Source organism: Cryptomeria japonica, chromosome 7 (assembly GCF_030272615.1).
Source record: "Cryptomeria japonica chromosome 7, Sugi_1.0, whole genome shotgun sequence".
Classification (NCBI taxonomy): Eukaryota; Viridiplantae; Streptophyta; class Pinopsida; order Cupressales; family Cupressaceae; genus Cryptomeria; species Cryptomeria japonica.
Genome location: NC_081411.1, coordinates 598,528,439 through 598,545,457, shown reverse-complemented (window position 1 = coordinate 598,545,457; position 17,019 = coordinate 598,528,439). Strand labels below are relative to the sequence as shown.

The window sequence follows — 17,019 nt, the reverse complement described above, 5'->3', positions numbered from 1 at the left end:
TTTGTAGGAAAGAAGGACGAATGGAAGGCATAAGGAGGTTGTTCACATGTACATAGGTGCTGCTATGGTGGAGGCAAAGAGTAGAATGGAAGTGATTGTATTGTAAGCACTTTTATTGTTGTTAATACAAGCTTGTCCTCTCTTCTTGGTGGAGTGTTTTCCCGCAAGGCTTTCTCCATGTAAATCATGTGTTATGTGTGGATGACAGATGTTATGTTGCTGATTTATGCCTTATTGCTGCTAATCTTATTCTGATGTTAATTATTATATATTGCTATTATAAGTTCACATAAGATAGGTTTATTAAGCATGGTTAACAGGCTGATTTTTGACATCATAAAGAAGAAGGATCTAATCATGGGTTTTCCAAAATTAAGGGAACTTAATTTTCAGATTTGCATGAGTTTCAGATTTTCATGTCATTGCTATCCAAGCCTTGATTCTCATCCTTTGATTGGTTTATTGGATAGAGATTGATCTTCACAATCTTTAGTATTGAACCTGTTTATTTCCCAACACTATCTTCATGACTTAACCAATGTTCTAATGCGGATGCCTCCTTTCTTCCATCAAGATGAATGCCTTCAAGGGTATAATTCCATGATTCTACAAACATTCAGAAAAGGACAAAAAGATGGCATGATGTAGACTGCACATGATTTGATCATGACTTTGTGAGAAACCAATAGACTTCAATTTGAAAAACTTGACATAATATGAAAGTTTTCATATTGGGTACAAAAATTGGCTATGTTTGGGACCATGGTGTATACTTGCAGCATAGAACCTTTGGTTTTACAAGTAGACCAATGCTTTATCAATTAAGCAATGGAATCAAACTATTACTAAATCACATAAAAATGAACACTCCTAAATGACAACAAAACATGATGTCACGTTACTAAAAGGGGAAATTATTAATTGGTAATGCTCGATTAACCACAGGCAAACCATTAGATATGTTACCTTCCCAGCCATAGACAATAAACTCTTATCGTCACCCCCGAGCACAATACATATATTTTCCCAATTGATTGATGATCAAATAAATGTGATAACACTTCATATATATCCACCTTGGATGAGGAGACACATCTCTTGCATGAGGGTCGTCTCACATTGTTTAAACAAATATTAATCACATTTTATATTTAATATATGTCATGGTCAGCTCTATGAGTATATTTAATATATACTCATTTTATTTACTTCAAGTCGGCCTGAGAAGGATACAGACCGAAGCTACAATAACATCAACACTCCCTCTTAGCTAGGGAGGAATCCTTCTCGATATCTTAGTCACATAGTGACATCCACCATGGCTACTCCAGAGGGTGGATCCATCATGGCTACTCCCATAAATGGAAATGCAAATGAACACAACCACCATGGCTACTCCCAAAGGGTGGGTCCATCATGGCTACTCCCATGAATGGAGATGCAAAAGAACACAACTACCCATCACGGAGTCACTCAACATGATATCGTCATCTCATCATGATGTTCACCATGGCTACTCCCAGAGGGTGAATAAACACAAGTGCTAAGTCATGGAGTCTCTCACATGACATCCACCATGGCTGCTCCTAGAGGGTGGAACAAGGGCTTTCACCTCAAACTTCTCTCGCAGAGAAGAATGCACTAACAAGGGCTTGCACCTCAAACTTCTCTCGCAGAGAAGAATGCATTAACAAGGGCTTGCACCTCAAACTTCTCCCTCACAGAGAAGAATGCATTAACAAGGGCTTGCACCTCAAACTTCTCCCTCATAGAGAAGAATGCATTAAGCAGATCTTCATGATGATGTGGCTCCCTCTGAAACAAATATCAACCTTCTAACCTCCTCGTCCAAGGTTGCCTCTGATGAAGTGCCAAACTCCTTCTGAATCTGGTCTCAACCTTCTAACCTCCTTGTCCAAGGTTGTCTTTGATGAATTGTCAGAATTCCTCTAAATTTTGATTCCTCCTCTTCGGAGAAATGTCTTTAGCCACCAACTCAGTCTCATGGCAGCAAGCATCAAGTTCTTCCTTCCTTGAAACCAATCTCTTATGCTTCTTGATCCGTCCTGAAAGCATTTCAAAGAGATTAATAATAGTTCATCTAATGAACCAATGTTATTGCATGAATTTATACTCTACAAAAAAATTCATGATCATTAATCAAAGGTACAAACAAGAAAGAAATACTTATCTCTTTATTGTTGGTACACCATAGTACTAGACCTGTAGCTGTGACTCATCTTTGCCACCTTCAATGTTGCCATCCCATGCAACCAACCTCATATATTCCAGATCAAACACAATTTCAGGAGGAATAGGGATGGATGCATCTACAACACTTTCTCTCATCTCATAACCGACCTTCCAAACATCATCTACAAATCTCCTATTTGTCGGCTGCTCTGCAAAGAACGGCCAGCATATCATGGGCACCCTCGAGCTTATGCTTTCAATTGTTGAGTTCCATCCACTCGCTCCTTCGTTTTCTCCACAAACTCATCAAACAACACCCATCAGCTGACTTGAAGTGCAAAGTCCTTCTTGACGAAAGCTCGCCTTGCTCCAGCCACCTTTCACACGAAATTGGTGGAATAAGCTTTGTTTCAGATCTGCGACTTGTTCTAAAGCAAACTGATATATCAATGTCTCTGCACTTGATCAGATAACCTCTAAAGCTGAATGTGCCTTCAATACCAGCCTCTAATTTTTGTCAGATCGCTAAGGTAGATTTGATAACCTCCCTCTAAATCGATTTTATACCAGCGCCTTCACTGCTGTGCCAAAACCAACACCTCATGCTATGATGTTGAATGGTCAAATGTAACAATATTTATATCGTTGTTCTCTGAAATGAGTTCCCTGTGATGCAACCTTTCAATATTGCCTTAGACACAAATTGATCAATTGGCATCAATAACCAAATCGCCAATAAGGTTGAGTTGCTGATTAAAATGTAGTCTCTTCGTTGTGGACAAGGGATGAATTCACTGGCTCTAAACAAGATCGCTAAGTGTCAAAATTAAAATTGTTTTCAGTCACTTATTTACCACTGAATATTGCCTTATAATCTGATCAAGATCTTCTTCACCGTGGCTCTGATACCATGTTAATTGGTAGTGCCCGATTAACCACAAGCAAACCATCAGATTTGTTGCCTTCCCAACCATAGACGATAAACTCTTATCGTCACCCCCGAGCACAATACATATATTTTCCCAAATGATTGATGATAAAATAAATGTGATAACACTTCATATATATCCGCCTTGGATGAGGAGACACATCTCTTACATGAGGGTCGGCTCACATTGTTTAAACAAATATTAATCACATTTTATATTTAATATATGTCATGGTCGGCTCTATGAGTATATTTAATATATACTCATTTTATTTTCTTCAAGTCAGTCTGGGAAGGATACCAACTGAAGCTACAATAACATCAATAGAAATAAAATACTACATAATGAAAAACATAACAAATTGGGAAACACAATACAAATAAAGTGAAAAAACTACTCTCTTACAAGCAAAAACAAATGGAAACCATTTACAAGCTAGGAAAAGTAAAAACCACTCCTCGTGAGCTGAGAATTCAATCATGCTAACCCATAGCCTGCAAACATTCACAAAAAATTCTAAAAGATCCAGAATTTAGGTGGGCAAAAACAATCATTTGGTGAAAAACTCAATACAAATTGATTGATATGCACCAAGGCCAAATAATCTTCTATCAGGAGAAATCTCTCTAGTAGGTGAAGATATTGAGCATCCTCGTACAAGTACCTAGCAATGTCATGTGGCCATAGTACATCTATAAGCATAGTAATCAAAACGTGTAGAAATTGATCCTCTCCACTTGTCTCTTCAACATACATAATCTTGAACTCAGTCCAACTATCAACCTCTAGTAAATGCTAGAGCAATTGAAAGAAAATCTTACTCACCAACTCTTGACTTCATCCAAATTGATACCAACAAGGCATCTTTTCATGAAAACACTTTCAACCATCTTCATCAATCGAGCATTTGCCTATCCAACCTTTTGAGTGCGTCAATCTTCAAACACTAAATTATTATCAAAGTACACATGCTGAAAAATATCATCTTCTAGTAGCTCACTTTGTCATCCATCATTCCATAGTTTTGGTCCTTGATAAACTATGTTTCTTCAGTTTTATCAATGCAAGCAACTTTAATGAAAGTCTTTTGGTGGGAGAAAACAATTAGGTCCCTCATTATCAATCTTGACATTCTTATTTCTTGTCACCCGGTTGGGAGTATGAATATGATTCTCTAATGGCATTTCATTTTCTTTGATTAGCCATTCTTCTTCTTTTATATCTTCATAAAAAAGATCTTGTATACACTGAAAAATTGTCCATCGCTCACCAGCAACATTTTTACTAATTATTCCTCTAAATTATTTAAATAATTTTATTATTTAATTAAGCTAACATTATTCTTCTAATTCAATTTCAAATTTCAATTTTCCCTTCATTGTATTTATAATTAAATCATTTTCAAGCATTTAATTATATAATTATCTTAATTTCTTCTAAATTAATTAGATGATTTTTATTATTTAATTAAATTATGCTTGCACAATACTTAAATAATCTTTATTATTTAATTATTTTATCATTTTTCCTCACCTCATTAATTAAATAATTTAATTACTTAATTAATTCTTTTCTTCTAGTCTTATACAATTAAATAATTATTTAGCTAGCTAACATTCTCTCCTACACTTAAATAAATTATTTTAATTTATTTAATTATCCATTTCCTTAATATATTTCTTCTAATAAATAAAATTGGTGTTTTATTTATTTCACACATGCACATGAATTAAATAATTAATCTATTTAATTTTTTTCTAATTCTTTCCATCATGCATATTAATTAAATGATTTTAATTATTTAATTATTTCTTTTTCTTCTAGTCTTCTATAACTAGCATACTTATATTCTAAAAAATCTATGTAAAATACACCAAGAGATATCAATTTAAATTATTAAAAAAGGCATACATATAAGAATACCAATACTAATATAAATCCCATTAACAAATTTTTCATCACCAAAAAGTAAAATAAAATTATATTGGAAAAAATTAAAATTCACCAAAAAAATTCAAAATAAATCCAACTATTACAAATTTTGAAATTTTTTTGATATTTTAATGTTTTAATAATTTAAATTCTAATTTTCTGAATATTATAAACATAAAAAAAAAAACTATCAAAATAATTGAATTCAAACATATACTAATAATTGAAAATCCAAATCAGCCCGCGACTGGTAGGAGAGTTGGCTTGGGTAGTGGGTTTGCTCCCCAATTGGTCTCTAGTTTGACTCTCTAAACCGAGTGTTTATATGGTGTGTGTAATGTACGGTCCCTTACCCACACCCCAAGGGATTAGTCTCACCTCAGCTCCCCTCATTAATGGGCATCAGGCTGTGTCACAGGGATACCCTCAACAACAAAAAATAAATCCAAATCAGATATTTTAAAATCTTGAGTTTTTAGTATGTTAAATTTTTTAAAATCTAGTCTTAATTATTCTAGGCAGCATAAACTTTCAATGAGTTGGGGATTCAAAAACATTCAAATTGGAAAGTTGTAATGTCCCTACTAGTTAGAGATCATTAACCTGCAAAACAAATTGTTAGAACATAACAAACATATATATATATATATATATATATATTAGAACATAACAAATATATATATATATATATATATATATATATATATATATATATATAAGTAATCCAAATTGCAATCTAACTTCAATGCTCAATTAACATAATCATAATTCCTATCTAAAAAAGAGGATACAATGCCATACGTAAGTATGTCCTTAGGTGGTCATGAGGCTCACCTTCTTGGAACCCCTTGGTCCCAACCCCTCCAGGAAATCGAAGATTAATTCGAATCCTGTCTTGGGTGTAACCTCTTACACCCAAGCCCTCCAAGGAAGACCCTTGCCTTTCCTTGCCTTGGGTGATGCCTTCATCATCCAAGTCCACAGAGGGGATCGGTCCGACCTTTGAGTCCTGTCTTGGGTATAACCTCTTACACCCAAGCCAGCCAAGGAAGACCCTTGCCTTTCCTTGTCTTGGATGATGCCTCCATCATCCAAGTCCTCAAAGGGGATTGACCCGATCCTTCTCTTCTTGGTTGAGTTTGAGTCAACCAAGCCATGTAATTGCATAACATTTTCAGTTCATAAACGATCCTTTATGTTAACATGAATTCTTAATGCATTCTTTAATTAATTTATATATATATATATCAACATGATTTTTCATCCTTCACATTTGCAATATGTTTCTTAAAATACCTTGTATTCATAATCCTTCTTGATATGCAACTTATGTTAAATATTAATATATAAAATATAAATATTAATTACATTTCATATATTATAATATTTCTTTTTAATTATTAATTGCATTTCATATAGTATATTATTTCTTTTTAATATATTAAATATTAATTACACTTCAAAAAAATATAATTTCTTTTTTTTTAAATATATACATTTCTTTTAAATATATTCAATGTTACATATCAAGAATATATTTAGATACATTTCCATTGAAATATTAATTATTTAAATAACATTCCCTTTATTAAATAAATTAAATATATTTCCTTTAGATTATTTATTTTAATTTATTCCTTTACAATATCCTTAACCCCGCAAGTGATTTTACATCTCGCGATACCGTAGGGGTTATCACAAAAGTGGAGTAAAATCACTCAATGATAATTGTGCACATTATGTAATAGACAAAATAAGTTTTCATTAAATTGGGGATTCAAAAACATTAAAATTGCAAAGTGGACTAAAATCACTTAAATATAATAGGCAACATAAATTTTCATTGAATTGGGGATTCAAAAACATTAAAATTGAAAAGTGGACTAAAATCGCTTTACTCTACCTCTCATGTTATTAAATTTTGGGATGAAAGAAAAGGATATGCCTTATTGATAAAATCTATCAAGCTAATTTCAGTAGTATATCAATTCTTCACAACAACTTTGTGATTGGGCTTCATGGACTAATCCACACATACACCATTCACAAATGACAAAAGGGGACCTTCCCTAGCATTTTCATGTAGCAAAACTACATTGATAATATGAGAATAAAGTTCATGCAATTGATGGGCATCTTTGAACCTAAGACAAGTACAAAACTGATCTAGTGTTGTGCCCTTTGCTCCACCTGCAGCCAAACTCAATGCCACAGATATGCTCAGCAAAAAGAAAATAAAATTCTCATCTATACTTACTTGTAGTGCTCCCTTTGAAAACTCAAGTGAGAAATTTGTTTGATTATGAATTGAAGACTTGATATTCATTGCTCCTCAATTCAATGTATACTGAGTACAATATTCCTACAAAATAGAATTGTGTATCCACAGTTTGACCCAACTCCAATTGTAAGAATTAAAATAAAAAAACAAGAAATATAAACAATTTGAAAGTAGAATGGAAATTAAATTAAAATTCTAATGTGAGATGCAAACCCAAAAATCGATGCACTTTGATTTTACTGATGATTGATTTCAATACACTTAATTTGCATAAATATGATTGTATGAAAATATTGAATAATGATCTTATTTTAGATTCTTCTAGGGAAAATCAAATGAAAGATAAGGATGAGATCAAAGATCAGAGTTGGAAAATGAAATATTGTCATTTCAAAGTGATAAGGAGATAATGATGAATTATTTAATTCAATTGATGATAATTATGAGGATATTTGCCCATGAATGGGCCTTCCTAGATGGATCCGATTTCTTCGAGGGACAATGGAGATACCAAGGCTACTACGGTTTGGCAAAAGGCAAAAGTTGGTTGGATAAAGTGAAGTTTGATGGTGTGTCTAAGGGCAATCCAAGTCCATCGAGGGCGAGCTTTGTTGCTCGGGACTGGAATGGGAACATTTTGGCTATTGGAGCTAGGCAATTAGTTGATGGGGCAAATAATGAGGCTGAGGTGCAAGCAGCGTTTTGGGGAGTGAGGATGGCACAAGGTCTTTCAATCTCATGTATACATTTAGAAGGTGACTCTCAGATTGTGGGAGGCAAATGTGTGGAAGATTAATAGTTTTATCCAAGTTATTAGAGAGGATTTAGATTTTTTTGATTCTTTAAAATATCCCATGTTTTGAGGGAGGGTAATGATATGGCTGATGTACTATCAAAAAAGGCCACATAATTAATCGAAAAAGGCCACATTATTAATCGAAGTTGGCAGGGATGGAGTGTGGGAAGACTTTCGTGGTGTCAAGTTGATGGAGGGGTGTTGAGTATGCTGCAACTCATGCGATCTTCAATGACCATTAATGATGACCTTGACAAGGGGTGAGTTGGAGGCTATTTAAATGTGAAGGTGGGCAGCGGGTTTTGGCATTCTCTAGGTGTTGGCATGCTGAAGAAATTGGAGGGATTGAGACAAGGGGAGCCTGAGAGTCTTACAACTATGGGAGATTGAAGCGAATTTTTTGCTGCATTCACTCAAACAACAACATGCCTTTTTCGGCAAGATTTCGAAGAAGCGGCTTGGGGGGGTTTTCAAATTCAACGACCCCTCTTTTTGCAGATAATGGATCTCCTACTCGGGTAGGATTACTTACAATCGGAATTTGCCTACAAGATAAACGCAGATGTTATCTCTTTGATGGTGGCTTGGGGTCTAGTTTTCAGGTCAAGAGAGGTGGTGTGGGTGGCAAAGGCCTGCGTTCCAAATCATTCCTTGTACGGATTGACATCTCTCATGGCAAGGGTAGTGGTGGGGAAGGGTCTTCATTGGCCATTCGCAGAAGGTATCATGCAGGAAGGAGGGGAGGCAGATGCTACATTCCGCCCGTTTATTTTGTGGAATGATGGGGCGGACAGAGAGATGCCTACAAAGGAAGCAAGATTGGGGTGAGAGGTGCTCAAAGATTTCATTTGGGAATGTGAAGTGGAGCTGCAAATTGCCAGGGAGGCCAAGAAAAGGAACACAGAACAGAAACAAGAGTTCGGCCATGAGGATTTTTGGGTGAACGAACTAGGCAAGAAGAAAAAAAAGTTTAATTTGTGTCGCTGTCTTTTGTTTTGGGTTGTTGGGTAGTACTTTTTGGTCATGCTTTGTATTAGGGTGCCCTGCGATGGTGGTCTCAGACCACATTTTGTTTTTTGATGGGCTGTTGTGTAGGCAGTAGTATGTATTTTGGGGGGTGGAGGTATAGTGGTTCAGTGGTTGTAGGTTTTTTGCTAGTTGTTGGTTATTTCTCTATGCTCTAGGACTTGAACAAGGGTTAATCCCTGATTTTGAATTGACAGAATGTATACTTTTCATATTTTATATTAATAATATAAATCAACATTACCAATCAAAAAAAAAAAATTATAAGGATATTCTATATTTTGTTTTATGTTTCAAAAGGTAAAAATAAAAAATTAATAATATAATATAGTAATTTAATTTCCTGCCACTTAAGTAGCATAATATTATAATTTATAATACTAATATATATCATTTTATAATATTTATTACAAGTTTTAATTAATTCAAAAAAATTTAACGATAAAGATAAATAAATATTTTTTTCATTTTTTAAATTTTTTTTTTAAAATGTCATAAATATTTTTTAAATATGAATTTAGAAATTTACTTTAATTACATTGATTTTTAGGAAGGATATCTTTATGACAATTTATTAGTTAATATTTTAAAGAAAATTGCATTTTTTTGGGGAAGAAAACCTTTATCCATATTATTCTTATGCTTATTTAATATAAAATAGTTTTATATATATATATATATATAAAGCGAATGTGTGTCAATTTAGATTGCTAATTAAATAATTATTTTAATTATTTAATTAGCCAACTAAGTCTTCTATAATTAAACGAATTCTTTAATTTAGTTGATTATTCACTTTTCTAAACATGTCTTCTAAAAAATAAATAAAATCTTTATTTTATTTATTTCTCTCTCATGCACAATTAAATATTTTTTTAATGATAATTCATTCTTCCACGTCCACCTCTCAACTCCCACTCACTTCGAGTTCAACTGATCAATCGATGCACTTAAGAAATCCATCAATTCATTTAACAAAGCAATCAAACCACTTCACTGATCAACCAATTTCCATCATGCAAACAGTTAATTCTCAATCAATTCCTCTCAACAAATCTCAACCATTGATCATCAAATCTTCTCTTCAAATCTCCATCGTTGATCGATTTCAGAAAATCTATAAAAGAAAACTTCATTGATTATTTGAACAACCACGGTCTTCAAGCTTTTGTGCAATCACGCTGCAATAATGGTGCTACAGATTCTGAGAGAAACATACTACCTGTAATGTCCCCTACTAGGATTAGGCCTATTTTAACCTATTTCAATGTACTTATGACTTAAACTAAATTGATTAGGAGACAATTCTATCTTGACATGAATCAAATCAGTGATATTCCATAGTTCAATCAATTAATTTATTAAGTAACTTGCTCATCTATCATACACCCATAATTCTTAATGCCAGTGTCAAACTTTGTTACTACAATTTTAAGGAAGAAGAGGATGTGAATGTTACCAAAGTGCTTAGATACCAAATACAATGGGTTTCCTCAAAGTTTACAGATCCAAGCCCTTACCCTGTCCCACAAGGTTCTCGAGACGCTGATCCCCACCCTCTCTTGGGAGTCACCTATTGTCTGGATTTAGACTGCCCCTCTTTGGAAACATCTCAATTCCCAACTTCTTAAATATTGACAGTAGTAACAAGAATTATATACAAACAAATTCTTCTTACTGTTTATTGTTATTTATCTAATTAAGACATTATAAATATATATTATATATTTTTATTTACTCTTAATTGTTATTATAATATATATTACTGCAGAGTAGTTTCCAGAAAAATATTATAATAATTATATTTATAATATATATAATCAATATTTATAATACTATCAAATCCTATATAAGAACATCAGCAGGCTTCATTAGTTAAGCATACATATTAAGTGCATACCATGCATACTACCCGGAACAAGAATGTTACTGCCTGTAACTTAATATCAGTTCCGACCTGATTTTGTTGGTATTATTTGTTTTATATATTTTTTTATATCCCTCCTTTTTCTTAATTTTCTCCATGCCTCATTTTCCTATCTGGTTTTCTCTACTTTATACCTTTATGGTCCTTTTGAGGAGAGAAAAATACTTTAGATGTGGCTGTCCCTTCAAAGGGGGTCACACCCTTTCACCGCAATTGTAATGTTTCTTTCTAACCCGAACTAATCATTGTTTAAGTGCCTTTCTATAATGATTCGATTTGTTGTAAGAACGATGCCCTTTCATCATAAAACGGTGCCCTTGTATTCTAATAATAATGTTTAGTTATTTGATTTTGACGGCAGTGATTACTTTCATATTTTTAACAGTAATGACTAATTATATGATGGTCACATATATGATACAATTTAACATTAATATGAGAACATTATTAATTCGAATGAGAATTTATGTAGGGGTATTACATCAGACAAACAAGTCAATATAAAATACCACTCATTCTTTTAATCATTTGCATTAATAGTTAAACTGCAGCGATGTCTTAGGATATAATGTTCTCAAATTAATCAGTAGAAGTTATAATGGAATATTCATGGGATATGATATTATGTGTGCAAAGCAACTCCACACAGCAGCCCTGATAAATCTGAATATGTCAAATTCAGAAATCTATACTTCATAACCTTTTGACCTTTTCTTCTATTATTATTATTATTATTTCAAAGTGGGGACATTACACTACCAATACACAAAGGTCAAGAAGAGCAATGGAGGTCAATATGATGCATGCTTGACTAGGGTATAATTGTTTGATTTCTATTTAATTTCAAGTTTGCATTCATAAATACTCCAATTGTTTTGAGGTTTTGGAATTAGTTTGAATCGTAGGGTCTTTGTGGTTGTCCTATTTGATGATTCATCATGCTCTGGAATTTTCCTCCTCATACATATCCACTTCTTCACTTACATTTATGAGATCTATTGAAGATGAGTCAAAACTCAAAAGAGAGTTCATCATGTCCTCTAGTGAAAGATTGCTCTCAAGGACTTGTAGAAAACTACCAAGACCTAGTATAGAATCATTTTCATGAACAAATGAGCTAACAAGTGTCTCCAAAGCTCAATTATGTTTGGGGAATTGTTCTTCATTTAATTGTGATCTATCATTGACATCATGAACAATATCAACTTCCTAGAACTAAAGCATCTGATTAAACCCACTCTTTGAATCCATAAAACAAACATTTGGGTCTTCTTACAATATAGTTAGATGTCAAATAAAACATCAATTTACGGCATGAGATGCTTTGCTTCTTCATTAGATATCTCCTAAATTTCCTTATTTTTAATGCTTATGAAAATGCTAAACTTGAAACTGAAAACTCTGGAAAAAGAAAACTATCAATTATATCTATTATTGCAAGTTCTTCAAACAACATTTTAAATAAGGAAATGAAGTAATTGCATATAGCATTGTCCTCTTTAGCGTAAATAATTTCTTCTTACTTGCAATTTGACTTGATATCATCATGCAAAGATGAAATATGGCATACTTGCATAACATCATATCTTCCATTAACAACACTTCCTCGACTTTAAAGACCTTGAGCAAAGAAGGCCAAATGTTTACCTTTCAAGGATACTCTTGTTCTTATTGCAATTCTTAGTCATATGAAGTTATGAACACATGACATCATTCATTATATGTATTGAAAATGATTTTTCACCTTATCAAGTTTACATTGGGTATATCCCATCACAAAGCTGACATCAAATTTGTCTAAATGACATTTAAGATCACTAGAAAATCCTTGATTTTTAGTTGAAGCTATCAATATCTATGTGAATCTATGCATATCAAGTCAACTTTCTCCATCATGTTCACTCGTTGTATGGAATAAGCAATGTGTGTGTGCAAGAGAAATTACTTTTGCTACTTGCCTTGTTGGTGAAGTAAGCACATGAGAACTATCAAACATAATTGATGAAATCAAAATTTTTGCTTGAAGGAGGTGGATCTTATTGAAGTTATCAAATGTTCAAAGGAACCAGTTATGTGATTGAATCCTTTTGTCTTTTCCTAGAAGTGACCATGTTATCCTCATCCTAATTTGAGAAAGAAACCAATTTTGGATGGTAAGACAGATATGAAACTGCTCAAAATAGATTTCTAGAGATGGATATAAATTGATTGATATCCTTGTCACAATACAATTAAACCTTGTAACAAACTCTCATAAGCTTGCTAACTTCCATCTTAGAATTTTAGAATTAAACAAAACATGGTTATCTTCAAGTGACTTAAATATTGCAAGGAGTTTCTCACTTATATCGCTCAAGCAAGCCCATTGACACCCCTAGTCTTACTCTGTATTCACATTTTCCTATACACCATTCATGTGCTTGTTATAATGTACCTTCATTATTTTAGACACATTGGCAGAGTTTTTTTAAATTAAAAATTTGCCTTCTTTGTTGGAGCACATGTTTGACTTCTATATGTGCCTATACATTGTTCAAACATTTTTAAACCTTCTTTGAGTGTGTCCATGATCCTAAAAGGCAACCATGAATGTAAGTTTGAAAAGTGCAAAAGGATGTAAATCCTATGCTCTTCATTGGTGTGCACCCAACACCCTAGCCCATCTAAAAATTCGAGTTAAAATTGATGCTTTTCCCTGAGGTGTGCATGCTTTTAAGATATGCCTATTGTGTATTGGTGCACACCCATGTGCAGAAGGATGAAAATATTTTACTCTTCATTGGGGAGCACCCAACACCTTGGCATGTCTAAAACTTGACTTAAAATTGATGTCTTTCCCTAAGGTGTGCATGCTTTGAAGAAATACTTGTTGTGTATTAGCACATGCCTATTCCTAGGCATGCCTCTAAACATGAATTCAAAATTTTAAAAAGAAAACATCTTCCTTCCTGATGCATGCATCAATATCTCCATACACACATTTAAACTCTCTTTCTCCATGCACCTTCAAACTAGATGCTTTAGTCCTTTGCAAACACTATGAAGAGACCTAACATATGATTTCTTCACTATGGCACACCCCTATATATTACTCATATATTTGTAAACCTCCCTAAACCACATCCATGAATAACAACATTTTCACACGCTTGGCATTTGCATTGGGTGTTGATGTTGTACCTATGGTCGGATCCTTCTATGGGCCGACATAGCTTACTTAATTGTCTAATTGGCCTAATCGGCCTTAGACAATTATAGGTCCAGGTTATGATCTATTATATTCTTCAATGTAATAAATTGTCTTTGTAACTTATACTTCATATAGGGCCGACCCTATATATATATGAAGTGCAATAATCATTCCAAACACATCATCAGCGAATTTCATCTCTCACCAGCAGAGCGAATATCCTTAGCAAATTCATTCATTCACTCAGTCATCTAGCGAATACCTACAGAAGAGTATATTTAGATCAGCGAACTATATCTCCTGAGCAGCGAATTCATTACCAGATCTGTGAATCTCTTTCTAGGGCAGCGAGTTCAGTCCTTGCGCTGCAATTTCACTTCTTGGCGCAGCGAGCTCATTCCTTGGTCTGCACATTCACACCTTGGCTAGCGAATACTCTTCCTTGTTCAGCGAATCGAGCGTATTGCAGATCAGTTTGTTATACTGTTGTGTATATCAGATTTGATGCCCTAATTCCGATTCATGTGCTACTGTTCATACTGCTTCAAGAGTTGAAGCAAATTTGTAAAGACATACATTGATCTTGTCTAATATAATTTGAGATCTGTTGCTGGGTTTTTCACCTTCAAGAGGAAGGTTTTCCCAGGGTTTTTTGGTGTTCTTACTGTTCACTATGTTAATTTATATATATGCTATCAATCTGATCTAAAATTAACATGGTATCAAAGCGGGTTTGAAATTTTGAATCGATCGTGATCAGATTGTCTGATAGCAGCGAAGCTCTCCCTCCTACTTCACCTTCTTCATGCTATTTCTAGCATTCAAGATGGTGTGCAGTCTGAAAGTTGAAGACAGACTTGAAGGAGCTTCGAATTTCACTTCATGGAAATTCAGAATTCTTGTTACTCTCGAAGAAAATGATCTTCTTGAGTTCGTGCAAAGAAAAGAACAGTCTGAACCTGAAGATCAAGAAGAGAAACTTCAGTTCAAGAAGAATGCAGTCAAAGCCAAGAAGATTCTGATTGACTCCGTCAAAGATCATCTTGTTCCTATCATCTCCAAGATGTCTTCAGCCAAAGATACGTTCAAGACATTGGAAGGGATGTATGAAATCAACAACACAAGTAGAGCACTTACATTGAGGCAGCAACTTCATCAAGTCAAGATGGCAAAGGGTGAATCAGTCGTATCCTTCTTCATGAAGATTTCAAAATTGAGAGATCAGCTAAGCGCCATTGGAGATGAAGTTGTGGACAAGGACCTTGTCATGCTAGCGTTGAATGGCCTTCCTCACTCTTGGGAGCCATTTATCCAAGGTATAAGTGGGAAATCCAAATTTCCCAAGTTTGACCGCCTTCATGCTGATTGCATCCAAGAGGAATCATCAAAAGCTCACATGGTGAAGACACTCATGTTCTTGCCTCTCAGTCTGTCAAGAAGAAAGGAGGAAATTGGAAGAAAGGCAAGTTCAAGAGACATAGAGATCAAAGATCAGAATCTGCTCCTGATTCAAATAAGAAGAAGAAACATCTCTCCCACATTCAGTGCTTTAGATGTGACAAGTTTGGTCACTTCGCAAGAGATTGTTTGTCAAGGCCAAAGCATCAAGGGGAGAACATTAATGAAGTTTCAAATCAGAAAGAAGCGGAAGACAACTCCAATGAATTCCTCTTCATTTCAGCCTTGTCAAGCAATGTTCCCACTAATAGTGATACCTGGTTGATTGATAGTGGAGCTTCTAGACACATCACTGGCTATCAGGAGCATCTTTCAGATTTGGTGGAGAGGGAGTCTAATCTTCAAGTGATCATTGGAGATGATGCACGCTATTCTATGAGAGGGTTCGGTGCTACTTCCTCAACCTTGATTTTGGAATCTCTCTTCATCTCAATGATGTCTTGTTTGTGCCGAGAATCAAGAGGAATCTTATCTACATTTCAGCTTTGGAGGATAAAGGTTATCAAGTAGCATTTTCAGAAGGAAGAGTTCTTGCATGGCCAAAGAAATCCAGCATCAAATCTGCTCTTGTGATTGGGAGTCGGTATGAGAGCTTGTACAAGCTTTCTACTCGTCCAGTTCAAGCCCTCCTTCATGACTCCTCTTGTTCAAGCGAGCTATGGCATAGAAGACTTGGACATCTACACTTCCGGGCTCTCCCCACATTAGAAAAGATGGTTAAAGGTATGCCTAAACTTAGTCATGCTCATGATGATACATGTAAAGGTTGTGCTATGGGTAAAAACACTAAGAGTCCATTTCATAGTAGTGAAAGTAGGTCAAAAGAAATATTAGCCCTTGTACATTCTGATTTATGTGGACCTATGTCTATAGCATCCCCAAGTGGATTTTTGTATTATGTAACTTTCATAGATGACTACTCTAGGAAGACATGGATTTATTTCTTAAGGTCTAAAGAGTCTGATGAAGTCCTATGTAGATTCAAAGAGTTTAAGGCCTTAGTAGAAAACTTATCTAGGAAAAGAATTAAAGTGTTAAGGTCTGATAATGGAGGTGAATACACCTCGGGTAGCTTTCATGATTTCTGTATTGAGGCAAGGATCAAGAGGGAGTTTTGTGTCCCTTACAACCTGTTGACGTGTATTTTGTACACTATCAAACACAGAATAAAATACCTAAAGGTACCTTATCCTCTCTTGAGTAAAGCCTCTGATTGCTGAAGATATCGCGAAAAAGGATCAATCAGGATGACTTCAAGGTTCTTGTATGTAGGGTCTCTACGTGTGG

At 34.4% G+C, this 17,019-nt stretch overlaps 1 protein-coding gene across 5 annotated transcripts in view; it reads right to left on the bottom strand.

Moving 5' to 3' along the window:
• LOC131079306 (uncharacterized protein At3g52155, chloroplastic) overlaps positions 1-17,019 on the bottom strand; it is a 110,427-nt gene that overhangs the window by 16,624 nt on the left and 76,784 nt on the right. Inside the window, exon 5 of one of the 5 annotated variants that reach the window (XR_009113952.2) lies at positions 7,312-7,416. The exons of the other annotated variants lie outside the window; for them this stretch is intronic. The gene's annotated coding sequence lies outside the window, so the exon portion shown is untranslated. The remainder of the gene's footprint in view (positions 1-7,311; positions 7,417-17,019) is intronic. 5 annotated transcript variants of the gene reach the window in all.